The sequence below is a fragment of the Peromyscus leucopus genome, chromosome 5, assembly GCF_004664715.2.
Source record: "Peromyscus leucopus breed LL Stock chromosome 5, UCI_PerLeu_2.1, whole genome shotgun sequence".
Lineage (NCBI taxonomy): Eukaryota > Metazoa > Chordata > Mammalia > Rodentia > Cricetidae > Peromyscus > Peromyscus leucopus.
This window is the reverse complement of record NC_051067.1, coordinates 82176442-82196267: the sequence shown is the minus strand read 5'-3', so window position 1 is coordinate 82196267 and position 19826 is coordinate 82176442. Positions and strand designations below refer to the sequence as shown.

Sequence of the window (19826 nt, the reverse complement as noted above, 5' to 3'; positions counted from 1 at the left end):
AACTCAGGTTGTCAGGCTTGGTGGCAAGCACCTTCACCCCCTGACCGTTTCATGGCCCTACCCAGACCTCTTCCTACTTCTTTGTTTGTGTGATTCGAGATAGGGTTTCTCTGTGTAACAGCTCTGACTATCCTGGAACTTGCTCTGTAGACTAGGCTGGCCTCGAACTCATAGAGATCCACCTGCCTCTGCCTCCCAGGTACTGGGATTAAAGGCCTGCACCATCACTACCTTGCCTCTTCCTACAGAATCTCAGTAAATTGCCCAGGCTGGCCAAATCATGCTCTATCCCACTCAGGCTTCCAGCTCTTGCCTCAGCCTTCCAAACAGCTTGGTTCACAGGCCTGTATCCCTAGGTTCAGCCCTGCATGTATCTTTGCTAGGAATGCACACCGCCCCTTTCATATCTTTAAGAATCAGAACCAAAGGAGCAGAGAGTTTATAGAACCCATACCAGGCTCCAGCTGAGGACTTCTTGGCTTGGCCTTTCTCCTCCACCACAACTGTGGCTAGCTTCTTCAAAATAACCTACTGGCTAAATATATAATACAGAAGCAGAACAGAGAAGCAATTTGGCAGGGATCAGCGCCCTGAAAATGGGCCTCTTCTTCCTTCTCTTTAAGAGTCTAGAAGAGATGTAAGCTAGTCTAGGACGCTGAATGTGATGGTTTCCTTCCTTCCTTCCCAAAATGCAGTACTAAAGCTCTAGCACTGGAGGTAGGGGTGGGGGGAAGGGTGGCACCCTACATGTACACTGAGGCTTATATCCTCATCAGGGACATCTTTCCCCAGACTGTGGTCCTTTCTTCCTTTCCTCTGAGCAAACATGGATGTGGGGTGGCTGTCTAGTGAGATCCTGTCTCGGAACTGAGACCACACTCACAGAAGCTGCAGAGGATGTTCCTAACTACTTTATAACACTGCCTCCAGCCATCCCTTGGGAACCAGCTGTTTACTGTGGTATTCTGTTGGTGTTTATGCCTTTTTACTATGCTTGAGCTCTCTCAGAGTCACACTTGGAGAACTCTGCTTCATTTCCCAAACACAAATCTCATAAAGCTAGAACCTCCAGTTCTAGTGTCCTGACCCAGCATAGCATGAAGGTCAGATGCAGGCGACTGAAGACTCCTCAGGCCAGTGTGGATGAATGTGTGACATGCTGACAGTAAGGAGCAGGGAGAGCACTTCCCCTAATGAAAGCACCCTATTCAAACAGCCCTGATCACCGCTGAGACCACAGACAGACACTGCCGGCTGAAACTTAAAACCCAGGACCTAACACATCAAAAGACATTAGAACACAAGAAATGACCTTGCTTTGAAATACTTGCACGTAGGAAATTTTCTGCATAGTTTGTTGTTGCTAGGGTTCAAACTCAGGCCTAGTGCAGGCTCAACAGGCCCTCTTTCACTGAACTAACTTAGGCGCCTTCTGCTAGAGGTTGAGGAAAGCCCTCCAGTCCCTTGGGACACCGCTGCTAGCAGACCCTCAAAGCTAGTCTTTTTTATAAGTTGCAAACTAAACCAGCTGTGGTAGACCATGCCTAGAATCCTAGCACCTGAGAGAGCTGAAGCCAGCTTGGGATACATAGCAAGTTCTAGGCCACTCTGGACTATGAGGTCGAAAAGCACATACACACAAAGTAGCAAGGCATGGTGCTGCACACCTTTAATCCTAACACTCACGAGGCAGAGGCACACAGATCTCTATGAGTCCAAGGCCAGTCCGGTAGAGTTCTGGGACAGCCAGGACTACATAGAGAGACTCTATCTCAAATAAAATTAAATAAAACAAAGCAAAACACAACCAAAAAAGTTGCAAGCTACCCTATAGAATCACATTCACACAAGGCTTCATTACAGTGTAAGTATCAGCTAAGGCTGAGAAATATGCTCAATACTACGTTAGGGGACTGTTTAACCTAACTATGGAATATTCAAACAACAGAATGCAACCAAATCATTAAATAAAGCAAGAACACTCTACAAAATGAACCAGAATGGGTTTCAAATAAGAAAAGCAAGTTGCAGGTTAACAGAGAAAGGGATAAGGCACAGATTAAGAATACACAGTTTCCGGCTCTAGAGGAATGGCTCAGAGGAAAGAATGATTGCTGTGCAAGCCTGAGGACCTGAGTTGGAGTCCTCAGCTCCCACATAAAAGAGCGGGGTATGAGCATGCACATCTGCAACCCCAGTGCTGAGACATGGAGGCTGCTGCATCCTGTGAGCTCACTGAACAGTCAGCAGCCTAGCCAAAAAAAGAACCTGGTTCAGTGAGAGACACTGCCTCAAGGGAATAGAGTGATAGAGCAGGACACACCTGGTGTCCTACTTTGTCTTCCATAAGAGTGTATAACCCTACACATTCACGCACCACACACACTCACACACCACACACATTCACACACCACACACACTCACACACCACACACACTCACACACCACACACACTCACACACCACACACACTCATGCACCACACACATTCACACACCACACACATTCACACCCACACACACTCACACACCACACACACACACACTCACACACCACACACACTCACACACCACACACACTCACACCACACACACACACCCACACACACTCACACCACACACCACACACACACCACACACATTCACACAGCACACACACTCATGCACCACACACACTCACGGACCACACACATTCACACACCACACACACTCACCACTCATACACCACACACACTCATGCACCACACACACTCACGTACCACACACATTCACACACCACACACACTCATACACCACACACACTCATGTACCACACACATGCACACACCACACACACTCACCACTCACACATCACACATACTCATGCACCACACACACTCATGCACCACACACACTCACACATCACATACATTCATACACCACACACACCAAAAACTTAAGTTTGTAGCTTCTTTTTTCTTTCTTCCGTTTCTTGTTTTTCACACAGGAACTCAGTATGTAGCCTTAGTTGTCCTAGAACTAGCTATGTAGATCAGGATACATAGAGATCTGCTTGCCTCTGCCTCCCGAGTGCTGGGATTAAAGGCATGCACCATGACACCTAGCTGTATTTTCTTTTTTAATATTTATTTTAATTTGAAGCATATGTGTGTGTGTACCTGGCTGTACTTATGGGCTCATGTGTGCAGGAATCCATGGAAGTGAGGAGAAAGGTCAGATCCCCTAGAACTGGAGATACAGATCATTGTGAGCTGCCATGTGGGTGCTGGCAACTGAACCCAGGTCCTCTGAAAGAACAGCAGGTGCTCTTAACCACTGAACCATCTATCTAGACCCCATTATTTGCTTATACGTCACACACACAAACACACACACACACACACACACACACACACACGTAACTAAAGAAGAAGAAGCCACAAATGTGAAACAGGGGCATAGGAAGGGTTGGACAGATGATGAAGGTGAATGGTGTTTTATTTGAATTTTTTTTTTTGTTTTGTTTTGTTTTTCGAGACAGGGTTTCTCTGTGTAGTTTGACTTTCCTGACTCACTTGTAAGTGTCGATCACAGAATCTGCTTGCTCCGATGCTATTAAAGTCAACATGTTATTTAATTTTTAAAAATGTAAAACAAAATAAAACAAAACAAATGATTGGCTGCTTGTAGAAAGAACCACTAGATGATTGGGGTGGGCTGAGGGGATGCCTCCCAGTCATCCCTTTGAATTTTAAAGCAAGAAAATATAATTCCTATTCAAAATAAAGAAAAATTAACTGTATTGCTGTTTGTTTGTTTGTTTATTTATTTATTTATGTGTTTTTTGAGAAAGGGTCTCTCTACATAGCCCTGGCTCTCCTGGAACTCACTATGTAGACCAGGCTAGCTTTGAACTCATAGAGATCTACAGAGGATTAAAGTGCTGGGCCACCACACCTGGCTTGAAAAATCAACTCTTTAAAGAAAATAGTCTTGACACGCTTAATACACTCAGCAAGCAGGATCTTTGTATTCAACCATGGCAAAGTGATTCAGAAGAAAGCTACACAGAGAACCGTCTGAAAAAAAAAAAAAAGAGAGAGAAAATAACATTAAATAACTCAGGCACAGTGGTGCCCACACCGATAGCCCCTGCACTCAAGAAGGTGAGACAAGACAATCCTGGGCTACACATCCCTAGGGCCCGTCTCAAAATTCCAAGGGCTGGACCAGCAATTTGACCGAGCAGACACATGCTTGCCATGCAAGCCTTACAGACTTGAGTCCAGTCCCTGGAACCCAGTGAGAAACAAACAAAAACCAAAAGTGATTTGCTGGCACACTTGAGTAATCCCAGCACTCTTACATCCAGATTGGAGAAGACAGAAAGGTGGGTTGCCTAGAATTGGTGAGCCAGTGAGGCTGGAGAACGTGATTGGAAAGAAAAGAGAGAACAAGCTACAAGGAAAAAAAAAAACTTCCGAAAGTGTGCGTGTGCATGTGTGTGTGTGCATGTGTGTGTGTGTGTGTGGTGTGTGTGTGTGTGTGTGTGTGTGTGTAAGAGAGAGAGAGAGAGAGAGAGAGAGAGAGAGAGAGAGAGAGAGAGAGAGAGAGAGAGAGAAAAGAAAAAACAAAACAACAACAACACATCTGGGGACACGTAGCTCAGCAGTGGGGAGCTTGTCTGACATGCACACGGCCCTGAGTTCCTCTCCCAGTATTAAAACAAAACAAAAAGATGAAGTTCTTCTTAATTCAGGAGATGAGGAGAATTCCTAGAGTTTAGCCAGGCTCACTCCCGTCATCCCAGCCCTCAGGAGGCAGAGGCAAGAGGAACACAGATTCCAGGTCAACCAGACCATCTCATAAACAGAACAAGTCAATAAGAACGAACTTTCAAGGCGCCTTTCCTCTCCTGGCGGTCTAGAGCTCTGGCATACAGAAGGGGACGGCCGATTCAGAGGTGTGCTTACTTCGGTCCAAGAGCCATTGACAGACACCACAGCTTTCTTAGCTACCATCATGAAACAGGCTTGTCATGCTGGCAGCGCAAGGTCTGATTTTACCATCAGGGAGGAGGCGCTCAAGGAAAAAAAAAAAACACCTTTGTTTTGTTTTTGTTGTTGTTTTTGGTTTCTGTATGGACGAGTGTGAAGGCCACGGGTCAGTATCCTGTGTTCTCTCCGATTGCCTTCCACTGTATATTCTGAAACTTGGCCTCTCCCTGAACCTGGAGCCTGCTAACTCAGCTGGACTGGCAGACCAGCCAGCTCCACCAACCCTCCTAACTCTCTGCTTACCCAGCTCTGGGATTACAGGCATGTGATACTACACCAGGCTTTTACATTGTGCTGGTGTTACAAGCTGAGGTCAAGAACTTTGCCAACTGAACCATCTCCCCAGCTCCCTTTATTTATTTGGTTGGTTGGTTGGTTGTTCGTTCATTTTGGTTTTTAGAGACAGGGTTTCTCTGTGTAGCCCTGGACATCTTGGACCTCACTCTGTAGACCAGGCTGGCCTCTAACTCACAGAGATATGCCTGCCTCTGCTTCCCGAGTGCTGGGTTAAAGACATGCAATGCCACCACCCAGCTTATTGTTATTTTTGGAAGACAAGGGCTCACCACATAGGTGAGCATGGGCTTCATTCAGACTTACAATAATCCTCCCATGTTAGCCTCCTGGTGCTATGATTATAACCATAAGCCACTATACCCTGTGCAAAAATATCTTTTGATAACCATTTGTGATCAGAAGTGCACATACCGTCCTTAGGATCAAACAGATGAGAACTCTCTAGTCCCGTCTCCTCATCTGCTGGGTAACTGAGCAGGTGCTCTAGCTTCTCTGAGCCTCGGTTGTCTGACTAGAAAACAATGAGGTTAACGCTAGCTACAAGATGCTTTTAGAATGAAGTAAGGACAGCCACACAAAGTGTTGTGCACAGAGCGAACTCACAAGCAGGCATTCCCCTTCCCTGAGCTTTGAGTCATCTTGCTTTCCACGAGGGACACTTCACTGATGAGCTCACTCACCACACTCCCTGTCCTGTCTGCTCTTCTTCGCCTTCTTTTCATGCTGGGTTGCTCACGCTGGCCAAGCACTTCCCCAAGGTACATCCTTATCCCGTAGGACACTGGAGCTCCTCTCCCTGCAGCCCAGGCTGGCATCAGGCTTGCGAGCCTCCAGCCTTGGTTTCCAAATCCTAGCACTGCAGGCATGTACCACTGCCCAGTTTTCAATGGAACTGCTTTACTGTCACATGTGGTCATGCACACAGGTAATCTCAATTCTCAGGAAGCTGAGACCATCAAAGGGACATGACCAAGGTAGGCTTCCGCAGTGAGGTGGGGTTTCAAACAAGAGAAACTGTCTTAAGCCAGGTGTGATGGCACTCACATTTAATCTTAGCACCGGGGAGGCAAAGGCAAGCGGATCTCTGTGAGTTTGAGGCTAGCCTGGTCTACAGAGCAAGCTCTAGGGCAGCCAGGGCTACAGAAAATCTCTGTCTTCAAACATCAAAATAAAAAATAAATAATAAATAATAATTAAAAATAAATAAAATAAAAAGGCCAAGTGTGGTGGGTAACACAGGCCTTTAATCCCCAAACTCAGGAGTCAGAGGCAGGAGGATCTCTAGGAGTTTCATGGCAGCCTGTTCTAACTATGGAATTCCAGGACAGCCAGGGTAACACAGAGAGATCCTTTCTAAAGATGAAACAAAAATATAATAATAGTGTAAACTACAGCAATTGTTATCATCTGAGATGGGGGAGTCAAAATGAGAACCCCCTGGTAAACAGAGTGGATTTGGTCCCTTCCTTCATCAAACTTAAGAAACAGGCCTAAAATCATATACCATTTATCCTAAATGCAGACAAACTAAGTCCTAAGTAAATTAAATGAAGGACTAGGAAGGCAGCTACTGGCGTGCTGCATTTACATCATGTGGGAGGCTGGACAAAACGGATGTAAAAGGCGACACGAAAGGCCAAAACTATGCCCAGTATCAATGAAGACCAGTCAGGGTGAGTGACAGCTTCAGATTAGAGACCAGAGCTTCTCCATGATTCTGTAACCAGCATCAGCCAGATCTAGACCTTCTGAAAACTTCAGAGCCCTGTAGTATCAGAGTACATGCTAAAAGTACACTGACATTAGCCCAGTAATTCCTTATATTCTCTCTCGAACCCCACCATCTCCAAGTTTTCATTCTTTATGATGTCCTTGCCTGGCCTACACATGGATCGCTCAGCAAATGTCACATCTGGAAGGCAGGATGGAGTTAATAAGAAAATGTCATGTCTCCTAAGCCACTAGCATGTGCATTACTGCTTATAAATCTTAAACAAGGCCAGGGTGTCTTGGTGGGGTGTGAAGTATAGACTAACCTGGGGATTGGCTTTAGAATAGATTCTTTAGAATATAAAGAATTGTGTAACAAGCAGGGCTCAAAGCTGAGTGGAGTGTCCCATACCTAAATCCCAGGACCTGGGAGGCTGAGGCAACTGGGTTTCATGGTGAGTACCAGCAGCCAGGATTATATGGGCAAGATTCTATATTCAAGAACATACAAATTTAGGGTGGTTCAGTAATAGAACAGTTACTTACCTACATTCCCCTGAAATTTCTCATTTAATTTTAAAATTGCATTTATCGGCTATTTATTTTGTGTATGTGGTGGGGGTAGGGGCCAGAGGACTACTTCGGGGAGTCAATTGTCTCCTCCCACCACCTGGGTCCCAGGAATCAAACTCAGGTCATCAGCGTTGGCAGCAAGCCACTATACCCACTGTGCTGGCTCGTTTTTATGTCAACTTGACACGGGCGACCGTCATTCAAGAAGAAGGAATGTCCCTGACAGATTGGCCTGTGGACAAGCCTATGGGGCATTTTCTTAATTGATGTGGGAGGGCCCGTTCCCAGGGTCTGGATGCTATAAAAAAGCAGCTGCAAACCGCTCAGCAACACTTTTCCAGGGCCTCTGCTTCAGCTCCTGCCTCAAGGTTCCTGCCTTGGGCTCCTGTCCTGACTGCCTTCTGTGACGGACTGTGATGTGGAAGTATGAGATGAAATAAACCCTTTCATCTCCAAACTGCTTTTGGTATCAGAGCAATGGAATCCTGACCCTTTAAGACACTCAGTGAGCCATCTCACCAGCCCAGTAATTTTTTTAAAATAAAAAAAGTCTGTGACTTTAGAAAGAAGGCATGTAACTGAAGGGCCCTGAACTTCAGGTATAGTGTCCTGATAAATCTATGGTTGTTGTGGTTGTTTGAATGTCATTGGCCTCCATAATCTCACAGGGAGTGGCACTATTAGGGCATGGCTTTGTTGGGGTGGGTATGGCCTTGTTAGAAGACGTGTGTCACTGTGGGGATGGGCTTTGAGGTTTGCTATGCTCAGGATACCGCCCAATGTCTCAGTCAACTTCCTGTTGCCTGCAAGATGTAGGACTCTGAGCTACTTTACTTCTCCAGCACCATGTCTGCCTGCACACTGCCATGCTCCCCACCATGATGATAATGGACTGAACCTTCTGGACTGTAAGCCAGCCACCTCAATTAAATGTTTTCCTTTTTAAGAGTTGCTACGGTCAAGGTGTGTCTCTTCCCAGCAACAGAAACCCTAACTAAGACAGCTGTCTAATTTCTTTCCTTCATCATCCTTTCAATCCAGATAACCAGTTCCTGCCCTACCATCTAGCATCCATTTACATTTGAGGCATTAACTTCCTAAATTCACATCCATACTTAAGACCTGGGGGCTGGAGAGATGCCTTAGTTGTTAAAGAGTACTTGTTGCTATTACATAAGACCAGGGTTCAAGTTGCAGGATCTACATGGTGGTTCACAACCATCTGTAACTCCAGTTCCATGGGATCTGATGCCTCTTTCTGACCTCCCCAGGCACCAAGCATGCACATGGTGCACATACATATATACATGCATACAGGCAAAACATTCACACATTAAAAGAAAAATGAATATATTAACAAAGAGTTTGGGCTGGGGATATAGCTTAGTCGGTAAGAGAGCTAGCCTAGCGCGCAGGAAGCCCTGGGGCTGATCCCAAACATAGCATAAACCAGATATTGTGGTGCACGCCTGTAATCCCAGCAATGAAGAAGTGGAGGTAGGAAGAACAGATGTGCACGGTCATCCTCACTGTGAGTTCAAGCTCAGTCTCAGTGACATGAAACCTTGTCTCAAAATAAATGAAAACTGTGCTTGGGCTGAGGGCATGACTTGGTAGAGCTTGCCTAGCATGAGACCCTGGCTTTGAGGGGGAAATAAACAAAAACAAAATAATAAATTGTGCTTTATCTGAAGATTTTTACCTAAACTGTGATTAACATGCAGCATTTTTTATATAAGGTAATAAAACAATGTATGACTAACTTGTGAGGCTATCTGCTTGATATGGTAGATGACCCTATAGTCAGAGGTGACACAGTTTCTCTTGTCCTCTTTTTGAGACTGTTTCATGAAGCCCAGGCTGGCCTCGGATTCTCTATGCAGCTGAGGAATGCTATGAACTTCTGATCACCCCTCTACACACTCTAACTCCCAGGTACTGGGATTACAGGTATAAACCACCAAACCTGGAGCTCAGCTCTTGTTTTTTATTACTTGTTTATCTATTTTTGTTTTTATGTGTATGGATGTTTTGCCTACATGTATGTCTCTGTATCATGCATGTGCCTGGAGGCCTGAAGAAGGCCCTTTGGAACTGGAGTCACAGACAGTTGTGAGCCACCATTCGGGTACTGGGAATTGAATCCAGGTCCCCTGGAAGAGCAGCCAGTGCCTACCCTCTGAACCATCTCTCCAGCTCTTCTTCATTTTATTTATTTATTTATTTATTTATTTATTTATTTATTTTGCTTACTTACTTTTTATTTTTGAAACAGGGTCTCACTAAATTACCCAGGCCGACTTTGAACTTCTGATCACCCTGCCTCAGCCTTCCAGTTACCTGGGTTTTCAGGCCTGCACTACCAAGTGTTGGCTCTGGAAGGTATCATTATACATAATGAATAAACCTTACAGGAATTAGCTGATTTAATGTGGACACTGTGACTCTTTGGAGGGGTTCTACTAAAATCCCCACCCTACTGATGAAGGACAGCCAGAAGGACCTAACTCCGCAAGGTCACGGTCCTGCTGGCTGTAAAGGCTGGTTTTAAAGAATGCCTCTGAATTCAGAGCTCTCTCCAATTCAAAAGGGACTGTGATCTTTGGCTGATGGTCACCTTTTTCAGGCACTATGCCCAGGGACAGGGCTTCAAGTTTGACTCTGAACGCTTCTCTCTTAGTCCCTTTTCCCACAGCACCCCCATCACTCTCCCATTCAGAGGACACAAAGACTGCACAGGACTGCACAAAGAACCCATACACAAGATAAGTACAGGCCATTCTGTGGGTAAAGTGGGGATGGGAACTAGTCTCTCTGTGGGGTGGAGGGGTAGTTTTCCTGAGCCGATTGACCGGATGAGTCATCAAGGTTGACCCCATTCTCTGCAACAATCCTCACTTCTCCCCTTTGGGTGGGTGGTAATGTCACCAGTCACAATGGCATCTGTCCCGCACCACTTTACCTCCTCACAGCAGGGCCTGCCCTTGAGCTGGAAGCACCCAGAGACGGAGGGGAGGGAGGAAGCCCGCATGCGGCTCCCCGTGGCTGGCTGTCAGCTTTCCCAGCTGACTCAGCTCGCCACCACCCTCCTGGGCCACCCGCCCGCACGCAGCCTCTTAACTTTCCATTTCCAGGCCTCTCGCTGCTGGCTCCCGGGGAAGGAGCGCCCCTCCCGCTGCCCGGGGCGCCTGTCTGCAGCCCCGGCTGCCAGGGCACCATGCCCATTGCCTGGCGGGCTGGTCTCGGGACAATTACAATCTACTGTCACCGAGTTCGGAATATAGGTCAAGGTGCTCTCGGAAGGGCCCAGGGGAGGATCACCTGACCCGGAGGTGTGGTGACTCAGCGGGAAGGATGGGGAAGGAGGGGCGGCTCTGGAATCTCCCTGCTGGCGGGGCCTGCAGGAGAAAGAGGAGGTCAAGTTGCCTGTCTGGCTGATTATCAGCAGAGGAGGAAGACGCTGCCGGAGACCAAAGGGAGGATAAGATGACCTGTGGTGACCTGTCTGAGGTGGCATCCAAATCCTCTTCAGAGCAGCTGTCATCCCACGAGCAGCTAAAACCACCCGCCTCCCACTGTCTCTGCGGCTGTGAACACCTCATTAGCCACCTCCCTGCCAAAGTGAGAAACCAAATTAACATCCTGGATCAATCCAGACTCCATCCACCCAGACCTCCAGAGAAACCAAGGCCACCGGCATATCACACAGAAGCAGCCACCCCTATCAGAGGCAATTCTGATTATGCTCCCCTCTGTCCGATTTTGAATATGAAAATCACTAACCCATTTTATTGTAGGTGTCCACATGGCAGGAGGCTTCTTTCCGGGGAGAGGCAGCAGCTGCTCGCTCTGTCCCAGACTCACTTCCTCTGGCTCCAGCTGCTGGTTCCTACCCGCCAAGCAGGGAGTTTCCTCATTCTTGGGGTTCTGGCTAGCTGAGCTAGCCACCCTCACCTCCCTCCCCCAGCCGCTCACCACCCTCTTCGGAGAGTGCTGCCGGGACTCCCGGGTTCCATGAGTCACAGCCAGGCTGGAGACAGACAGCAAGCTTCCTTTATTAAATCAGCCTTCTGCCCTGCTCACCACAGAGGGAAGCTATAATTACTTGTTTGGCCCAGCTCTGAGAACTGAGCGAGCCACAGATCATCCTTCCCTGGGAGGGAAGTTCCTGATTTCTGCATCTATCTAGTGCACCGCCTCCCATTTTGGTCATAAGCATAACTGCCAGGGGTTAAGGACCTACCTGTTAACACAAATATCAGATGTTTTGCGTATGCAATGGGGTACCTTGGGTCGGGACACCCAAGGCTGATATGGCCAGCTACGCGCAAGCTGCTGGGAGTTTTCTGTTGTTTTGTTTAGAATAAATACAAAGGCATTCTGCTTCTTTACCAGAGGCTATACTTGATGAGGCAGGCTGCTCATTGTTGCTTTATAAGAGATAAAGAAAAAGACGGTGAGACATCGCTCTGGGTGTCCAGGTTATGGAGGTTTTATCTTTTAGGCACAAGAAACACAAAATCTCAGACTTCTCAGCTTCTTTACCAATGTAGACAGATGTTTGACATATGAAAAACTAGCTGGCTACAAAAATCTTTAAAAAAAAAAAAAAGCACAAAATCTATTCTGACTAAAGTCAGTCTTCATGAACTACTCTGTTTCCTATTTACTCATTCACTCATTCATTCGTCATTCATTCACTCATTCTTGCATGTCAGTCATCCCAGTAACATTTTTGGGGTGGGCTATGTGCCAGGTATCACGAATACATGAGTGCTAAGTCAACACGGTATAGACAGAGTTATGCATGTCAGTAAAAGATACAATAGTAAGTGACTTAGATAGTACACTAGAGGTATAAAGTGTGGTTAGTAACAGAAAAATAGTAACAGGGTATGAGATTTTTGTTTTGGTTTGGTTTTTCGAGACAGGGTTTCTCTGTGTAGTTTTGTGTCTGTCCTGAATCTCATTCTGTAGACCGGGTTGGCCTTGAACTCACAGAGATCTGCCTGGCTCTGCCTCCCGAATGCAAGTGCTGAGATTAAAGGCGTGTGCCTGGCGAGAATTTTTTTTTTAATAAGGAATTTGTGAACACTTCTTGACATTTGAGAACAACCTGTAGATTGGGTCTGTCTCACAGTGAGCATTCAAGTCTGCCTGATGACCATTGAGAAATCATAACTAATTATGACTAGATGAGTTATATTTGAAATTTTAAAAATCCTTTAAGCTTTGTTTATAAGCAAAATTGTGAGTACATTTAAGTCCTATTTGGTAAGTGAAAAATGTAAAAAGAGCCAAAGGCATTTGCCCCTTTCTATGGTTATGGACAGAAAATACTTCATTAAAGAATTTACTGGTGCTGGAGAGATGGCTCAGCAGTTCAGAGTGATTGCTGCTCTTGCAGAGAACTTGAATTCAATTCCCAGCACCCACCTCTAACTCCATCTACACGTCCTTTATCGGCGGCGGCGACATGATGCTGTGAAGCTTAGAACCGTCACCTGGTGTCAGGGGTAGAGTGAGTTTTACTGAAATGGGGTCAGAAAACCCTTAGCCTAATCATGCTCAGGACACTGCTCTGCTCTTCTCTGCTCTGCTCTGCTCTTCTCTTCTCTTCTCTTCTCTTCTCTTCTCTTCTCTTCTCTTCTCTTCTCTTCTCTCTCTCCCTTCTCTGTTTCTTTCTTTTCTCCCCCGCCCCCTTTGGTTTTTCAAGACAGGGTTTCTCTGTGTAGCCCTGGCTGTCCTAGAACTCACTCTGTAGACCAGGCTGGCCTCAAACTCAGAGATCCACCTGTGTCTGCCTCCCCAGTGCTGGGATTAAATGTGAATGCTGACCCTGGCCTTTGCCAGACTTGCCCCTGCCACTTCCCCTGGGCAGGACTTTCACTTCCTCTAAGTGATACTCTGAGCTAGCACTGGTCTGTCCTGCCAGGGCACTGCCAGGAGGATGCTGGTGTGGGCAGTGGAGCGGCTTCCAGCTGGAGCTGTGAAGATCATGCAGCAGAGACTGCAGAGCCTGTGGCCCTAGTCTTCTCTCTCGCTCTGGTCAGCCCAGGGGGCAGAGTTCTCAGGGAGCCAGCTGCCTGCTCTCATGACACCCCTGGTTCTCTATCCTCACAGGAAAAGGTTCTCCAGACCCACACATTTAGCACCAGCCACAGGAAACACATTGTCAGTTCTTGCTGACGTACATGCTTCACGGGCTGGGACTCTGATAGGCCGACAAAGGACAATCTTTGGGGTCTGCTGGGCTCTGGCTCTCATGGCTCTGGGAGCTGCTTTTGTACTCCTCTGTACCCCAAAACAATCCTCGGTGCCTGTCTTGAGAGTGCTGGAGCCAGGAAGACTCCTGGTCAGCGTCTCGATGTTTCCACTGGCTTAACCGTGTAAACCTCTGCTTTCTATTTATAATAACAGCCACAACCATATTGCCCTTTCTTAAGTAAAAAGCATTAATGAGGACCATGTGATACAAGAGGAAACAAACAAACAAACAAAATGCTTAGAGCAGAAGCCTTTTGAAGTCCGTATCTGACTCCTTTCCTTTACCCTCAGGACCAAGGACAGTGCCTAGAACATAGTAGGTGCCCAATAAATAGGTAAGAACGCTGACGGCAGCACTTGTGAGGCAGAGGCAGGCAGATCTCAGTGAGTTCAAGGCCAGCCTGGACTACCGAGTGAGTTCCAAGACAGCCAGGACTGTTACACAGAAAAACCCTGTCTCGAAAAACTGAAAATAAATAAATAAAAAGAATGATGATGGTGATGATGATGATGATGATGATGATGCTAACATTAACTGCATCTTGCCAAGGGCTGTGATTAGACCCTATATGGATAATCCCAATTAAATTTGACAACTCAGTGAAGGAGATTCTATAGTTATTAGTCCCATTCTGCAATTCAGAGATGTCAATAATTTTCCCAAGGTCACACAGCCAAGTAAAGAAATTATTACCCAAGTTTTGTGAATTGGCAAATCACAGTTCCAGAACCTAAAAGTAGAACACATGTGGGCCTGGTGCCCAAGACAGCCACAAGAAGCACAATGGATTGCTATCCTCTTCACACTAAGACAACAGAATTAAAGGGCACATGCCTTGGGAAACTAATTTCAATCTGTATGCGGGAAGTAATCTGAATGGCCTCTTTGCTTCCTAAGAATTAGCCAGTAGGCCTTTTTTTTCTTTTTTCTTTTTTTTTTCTTCTTGGCTTTTTTCAAATAATGAGATTCATAGTATGGTGGGGGGAGTGGAGGTGGGGGGGATGCCTGGTTGGGTAGGTGTGGGATACACCTGGCAGACACAGACACTGCAGAAGGGAGCTGAGGTGATATACAAGATGAATACTGATAGTCTTGCTGAGAACTGTGCGTATACATACATACACATATATATGTATATATGTATATATATGGAGGGGTGCATCTGTGTGGAGGTCGGAGGACAGCTTGTGGGAATTGGTTTTCTTCCATTATGTGGGTTCTGGTAATCAAAATCAGGCTTCAAGCCTTGACAGCAAGCACCTTTACCCAATGAGCCACCTTACCAGCCTAATTTTTGTGATAAGAACATGCTCTTTCAGGCTGGAGAGATGGTTCAGGGGTTAAGCATACTGATTGCTCTTGCAGAAAACCTGGGTTCAGTTCCCAGAACCTACACAGCAGCTAATACCTTTCTGTAACTCCAGTTCCAGGGGATCCAACAATTTCTTCTGGCTTCCTTGGGCACCGCATGAACTTGGTGCACAGACATACAGGCATGAATACACGGAAAATAAAATTTTGAAAAAGGAAAATATGTTCTCACCAGTACTAAAACAACAATAAAAAGAATGCATTGTATATTAGTTATACCACTGAAATACATATTTAAGCGACTGGAGAAATGGTTCAGTGGTTAAAAATGTCCACTGATGCTCCAGATCACCATTTGTTCCCAGCAACCACACTGTGTGGCTCATAATCACCGGTGACTTCAGCTCCAGAAAATCAAACTGGCCTCCACAGGCACCTGCACTCACGCACATACCCCTACACAGACACACGAATGCACATAATTGAAAAAGGTAAACATTTTTAAAATGTATAAATAAAGATGCACACATGTCATCCCAGCATCCAAGAGATGAGACAGCAGGAACCTAAGTTCAAGATGAGCTTGTGCTGGAAAACAAGACCCCTTCTGGAATGAATGAATGAATGAATGAATGAATGAAAAACTATGTGAAGTGGGGGTGGAGGAAGGCTGAGAAAAGGTCATGGGCTGGACTCTCTTCAGCAACACAGCATCCAAGACTACAGCCTGAGCCCGGCTGCAGCTCTCCGCAGCTTGGCTGGTTTACTGGAGATGAACGGCAGCCCCCCAACCTTCCCAGGGCATGACAGCCAATGAGCCTGATTCGCAGCTGGGGGCAAGTGTTTGCCGTGGCAGTTGGCAGCTCCGCCTGCCTCCCAGCCTTCCTCAGCAGAGAATCATTGTGCAGTTTCCTCACATGCCCTATGCATTTTAATGAATGAGCCAGGGGACAGACTCAATTTGAAAGAGGAATCGCTGCTCTCCGAGCTGGGTGAAGAGCTCTCAAGGGATGGTCTAGCAGCTTGGCTGTTACAAGAAAAGGAAAGAAGGATGCAATCTCCATTTAGCAAAGTGAGAGAGAAAGAGGTCTGGGAAAAGACGGTGAAAAGGAAATAAGGGAGGGAAGAAGAGATCAAGTGAGGGAAGGGAGGACCGGAGGGAGGGAGGGTGGAGAGGCAGAAATAACCACCTAGAGCTCAGGAAACCGTCCTGGAACACACTGCCAGCCAGACTCCTCTGATCCTTCACCCTCTGCTTACTTGCTCCAAGCATTTGGCACCCTCGAAGCACCAGCACACTAGGCAAGGGACCTCTAAGAGGAGAGAAGCAAGACTCCTTGTATAGGACTGAATCTTGGTCAGGTTAGAAACACTATGGTAGCGGGCTGGAGAGCTCAGCGGTGGAGAGCACATACTGCTCTTCCAGAGGACCAGGGTTCAATTCCCAGCACCCACATGGCAGCAGTTACATGTCTGTAACTCCAGTTCCAGGGGATCCAACACCCTCACACACATATATATGAAGGCAAAACACCAATGCACATAAAATGAAAAAGAAAATAAAAGAGAGAGAGAAAAAGGGAGAAGGAGAGAGAGAGAAGAAAGAAGAAAGAAAGAAAGAGAGAGAGAGGAGAGGAGGGAGGGAGGGAGGGAGGGAGGGAGGAAGGAAGGAAGGAAGGAAGGAAGGAAGGAAGGAAGGAAGGAAGGAGGAAGGAAGAAAGAAAGAAAGGAAGAAAGAAAAGGATCACGATGGTGGGTCTGGGAAGGGTGAGGGACAGAGGAGGTCCTGGTCACTCTCTTTCCTGTGACCACACCCCTGGAAGGCAGGAGTTGCTCCCTGAAGAACAAGAGTACCAGTTCTCCAGCACTTCCTACTGGCCAGATGCAGGGCAGTACGGGCCGGTTAGTATCTCGTCAAATTCCCATGACTGTCCCAGGAGGCGGGTCTTGTTACTGTCACATTTTTCAGAGATGAGGAAACTGAAGTGGAGGGAAGCAGCTTGTCCAAGGTCACCCAGGGATTTGAACTCGGCCCTGTCTGACTCCAGGGCTCCTGGCAGCTCTGCTCTCTGCTGTCAGCCAACCCCTGGCCAGAAAACGCTGGGGAAGGCCTTTCCCTTCCCAGGCTTCCTTCCAAGAACACTCTGAACCCCCAGGAGGAAGGGGTTGGTGTGAATCCAGATGCAGTCAACGCCAAGTGGCCTAGGAGTGGATCTGAAACCTGCCCAGCACAGAGCTGTGTGTGAGACCCAGAGCCCAGGGGCAGCAGAGAAAGGAAGGAAGCGCGGCCCCACTGCGGTCGGCTGGGGTGGCTAAGCCTGTTCCCAGGCTGTACACCACAAAACACAGGGCAACAGATGCTCGGCAAATGCCTGTGTGGGAGTGCGACTTACCCCTTATGCGGCAGGCAGGCAGGCAGTGTCCCTGAATTACTCAACAGAACCATCTCAGCTTTGAACTTTGAGCCAGGCTCTGCAGGAACGGGGCATGGGGGTTGGGATGGGGTGGCACTCACCACCATGAGAAGGATGTCAGCCATTCCCCTTGCCCCCCAAGTGGGAGAACACAGACTGGGAAGCAGCCAAGAAGCCAGAAAGCCGCTCTACACCCACATTCTCCCGAATTTTTACAGCTGGAGGGAAGGGCAACACACAAGCACAGCAGCACTCTGGAGCCCTGGGCTTCATGCCTGGAGAAGAGCAAGGCCACCTGCTATGAACTGATCTGGACACAGGAACAGTCAGCCCTTTTCTGAGCCTTGCCTGCCTTCCCTGCCTCCTGGATTCCAGACACAGGATCATGCTCGTACCCCTACCACCTTCCCTGACAGGGAGAGGCTATTCCTGTCCCCATCTTAATGAACTGATGGGCAGAAAGATTAATAACAGACTACAGTCACTTGTGTTCATTGCCTCTGGCTCATACAATGAGGGGTTTTCCCCAAACACACTTTCCATCTTAACCCCACGTGTATGCCAATGGAATGGCTTCTCCTGATTGGAGAGCATGGGAAGCCTCTGGAATGATCTTCTCAGCTCCATCCTTCTTTCAGGCTCAATCAAGAAACTGATTCTGCTCTCACAATATGCTCCCGTCTCCATGCTAGTTTAGTGGGAGTTAAGGTGTATTTGGCTCACTGCCATGCCTTTGTCTTTGTCCTTTTTTTTTTTTTTTTTTTTTTTTTTTTTAAGATTTATTTATTTATCATGTACACAGTGTTCCGCCTGCTTGTATGCCTGCAAGACAGAAGATGGCACCAGATCTCATTATAAATGGTTGTGAGTCACCATGTGGTTGCTGGGAATTGAACTCAGGACCTCTGGACTGATGGGCAGTCAGTGCTCTTAACCTCTGAGTCATCTCTCCAGCCCACCTTTGTCATCTTTATGTGTACAGAACCTGGATACAGAAGAGGGACACTGGTTTTTCTGAACGATTCTTAGGAGATTCAAACATGCTTACGAGGCTGGTTAAGCTCTGTGCAAACCACCTCCAGCTGACCTCCCACCTTCTCACTGGATCCTGGTAAGGGATGCTCCTCCTTCAGGACCAAGTTCTCTTGGGAGAAGGCAGAAGGCAACATTGCCTCCTCCGGCTCTTCTTTTAGACAGACTCTCCTTATAAACTCACGATCCTCCCGCTCTCCCCTCAAGAGCACTCCTAGGCCTACTGGTGTGCACCACCACACCCCAGCCTGTTTGTTTGTTTTGTTTGGCATGTCCTTCCCCAACCCCACAAGGAAAACCAAGTTTTGTACTGACTACTTGGAATAAAAGGAACTAGTCATGAGAGGGTGTTTCTGGAGTGACAGTGTCCTGCCTATCACCAGCTCTTTCCCTTGCCACCTACCAGGGCATCGACAATGGGTCCTTGACATGACCGACTTACCAGCCCAGACTGTTTACTCAGGAAACACACCCTGGCAGCTAACCTAAACCCAATGTCAGACTCTGTGTATCCCATCAGATCTGCAGAGAACTCTGAAGCAGCTATAGCTCTGGGTGAGTGCTGGCAAAGTCCACACTGTCCTCTGTGTGGCAGCTCTGTGCTTTGAGTTCCTCCCTGCAAAATGGAAAGACAGGCCTGGCTGGTGGGATGGTGCAGAGGGTCAGAGCACTCCATGACTGTGATGATTAATTTTCAATGTCAACTGGCCTGAAGAGAGGAATGCCTGAGAGACTAACGAAGCTCAGCTCCAGGTCTGTATGAGGGTATTTCCAGGGGCAACAGGATCACAATGAATGTTTGTAATCAACTGTCTAATCCACTGATGGATTCGAACAGACTTGATGGTCAGTGGAAAAAAGAAGAAAAAAGTAGCCTACAGGTGTGCACCACTACACCCGAGCCTGTTCGCTTGTTGTGTCTGGCATGCCTCTCCCCAACTCCACAGAAATACCTTGATGCAGTGAGGCTGTGGAACTGTGGGAGGTGGTGCTACCTGGAGGAAGAAGTCACAGGGACTGAGCCTTTGAAAGTTCTATCTTGGCCTGGGCCCCTTCCTGTCTGTCTGTCTATCTGCTTTCTGGTCTCCATGAAGTGAGCAGTCTCCTTTATCATGCTACTGAGGCCCATAGCAATGGAGCCAGCTGACAATGAACTATAACTTATGACACTATGGACAAAATAAATG

The 19826-nt window shown here is 47.2% G+C and overlaps 1 protein-coding gene across 8 annotated transcripts in view; it reads right to left on the bottom strand.

The window, feature by feature from the left end:
• Chd9 (chromodomain helicase DNA binding protein 9) overlaps window positions 1-19826 on the bottom strand; it is a 229473-nt gene that overhangs the window by 173387 nt on the left and 36260 nt on the right. For 2 of the 8 annotated variants that reach the window (XM_028871523.2, XM_028871526.2), the window contains exon 1: window positions 11398-11596. The exons of the other annotated variants lie outside the window; for them this stretch is intronic. The gene's annotated coding sequence lies outside the window, so the exon portion shown is untranslated. Of the gene's footprint in view, window positions 1-11397; window positions 11597-19826 lie in introns of those variants that run through there. 8 annotated transcript variants of the gene reach the window in all.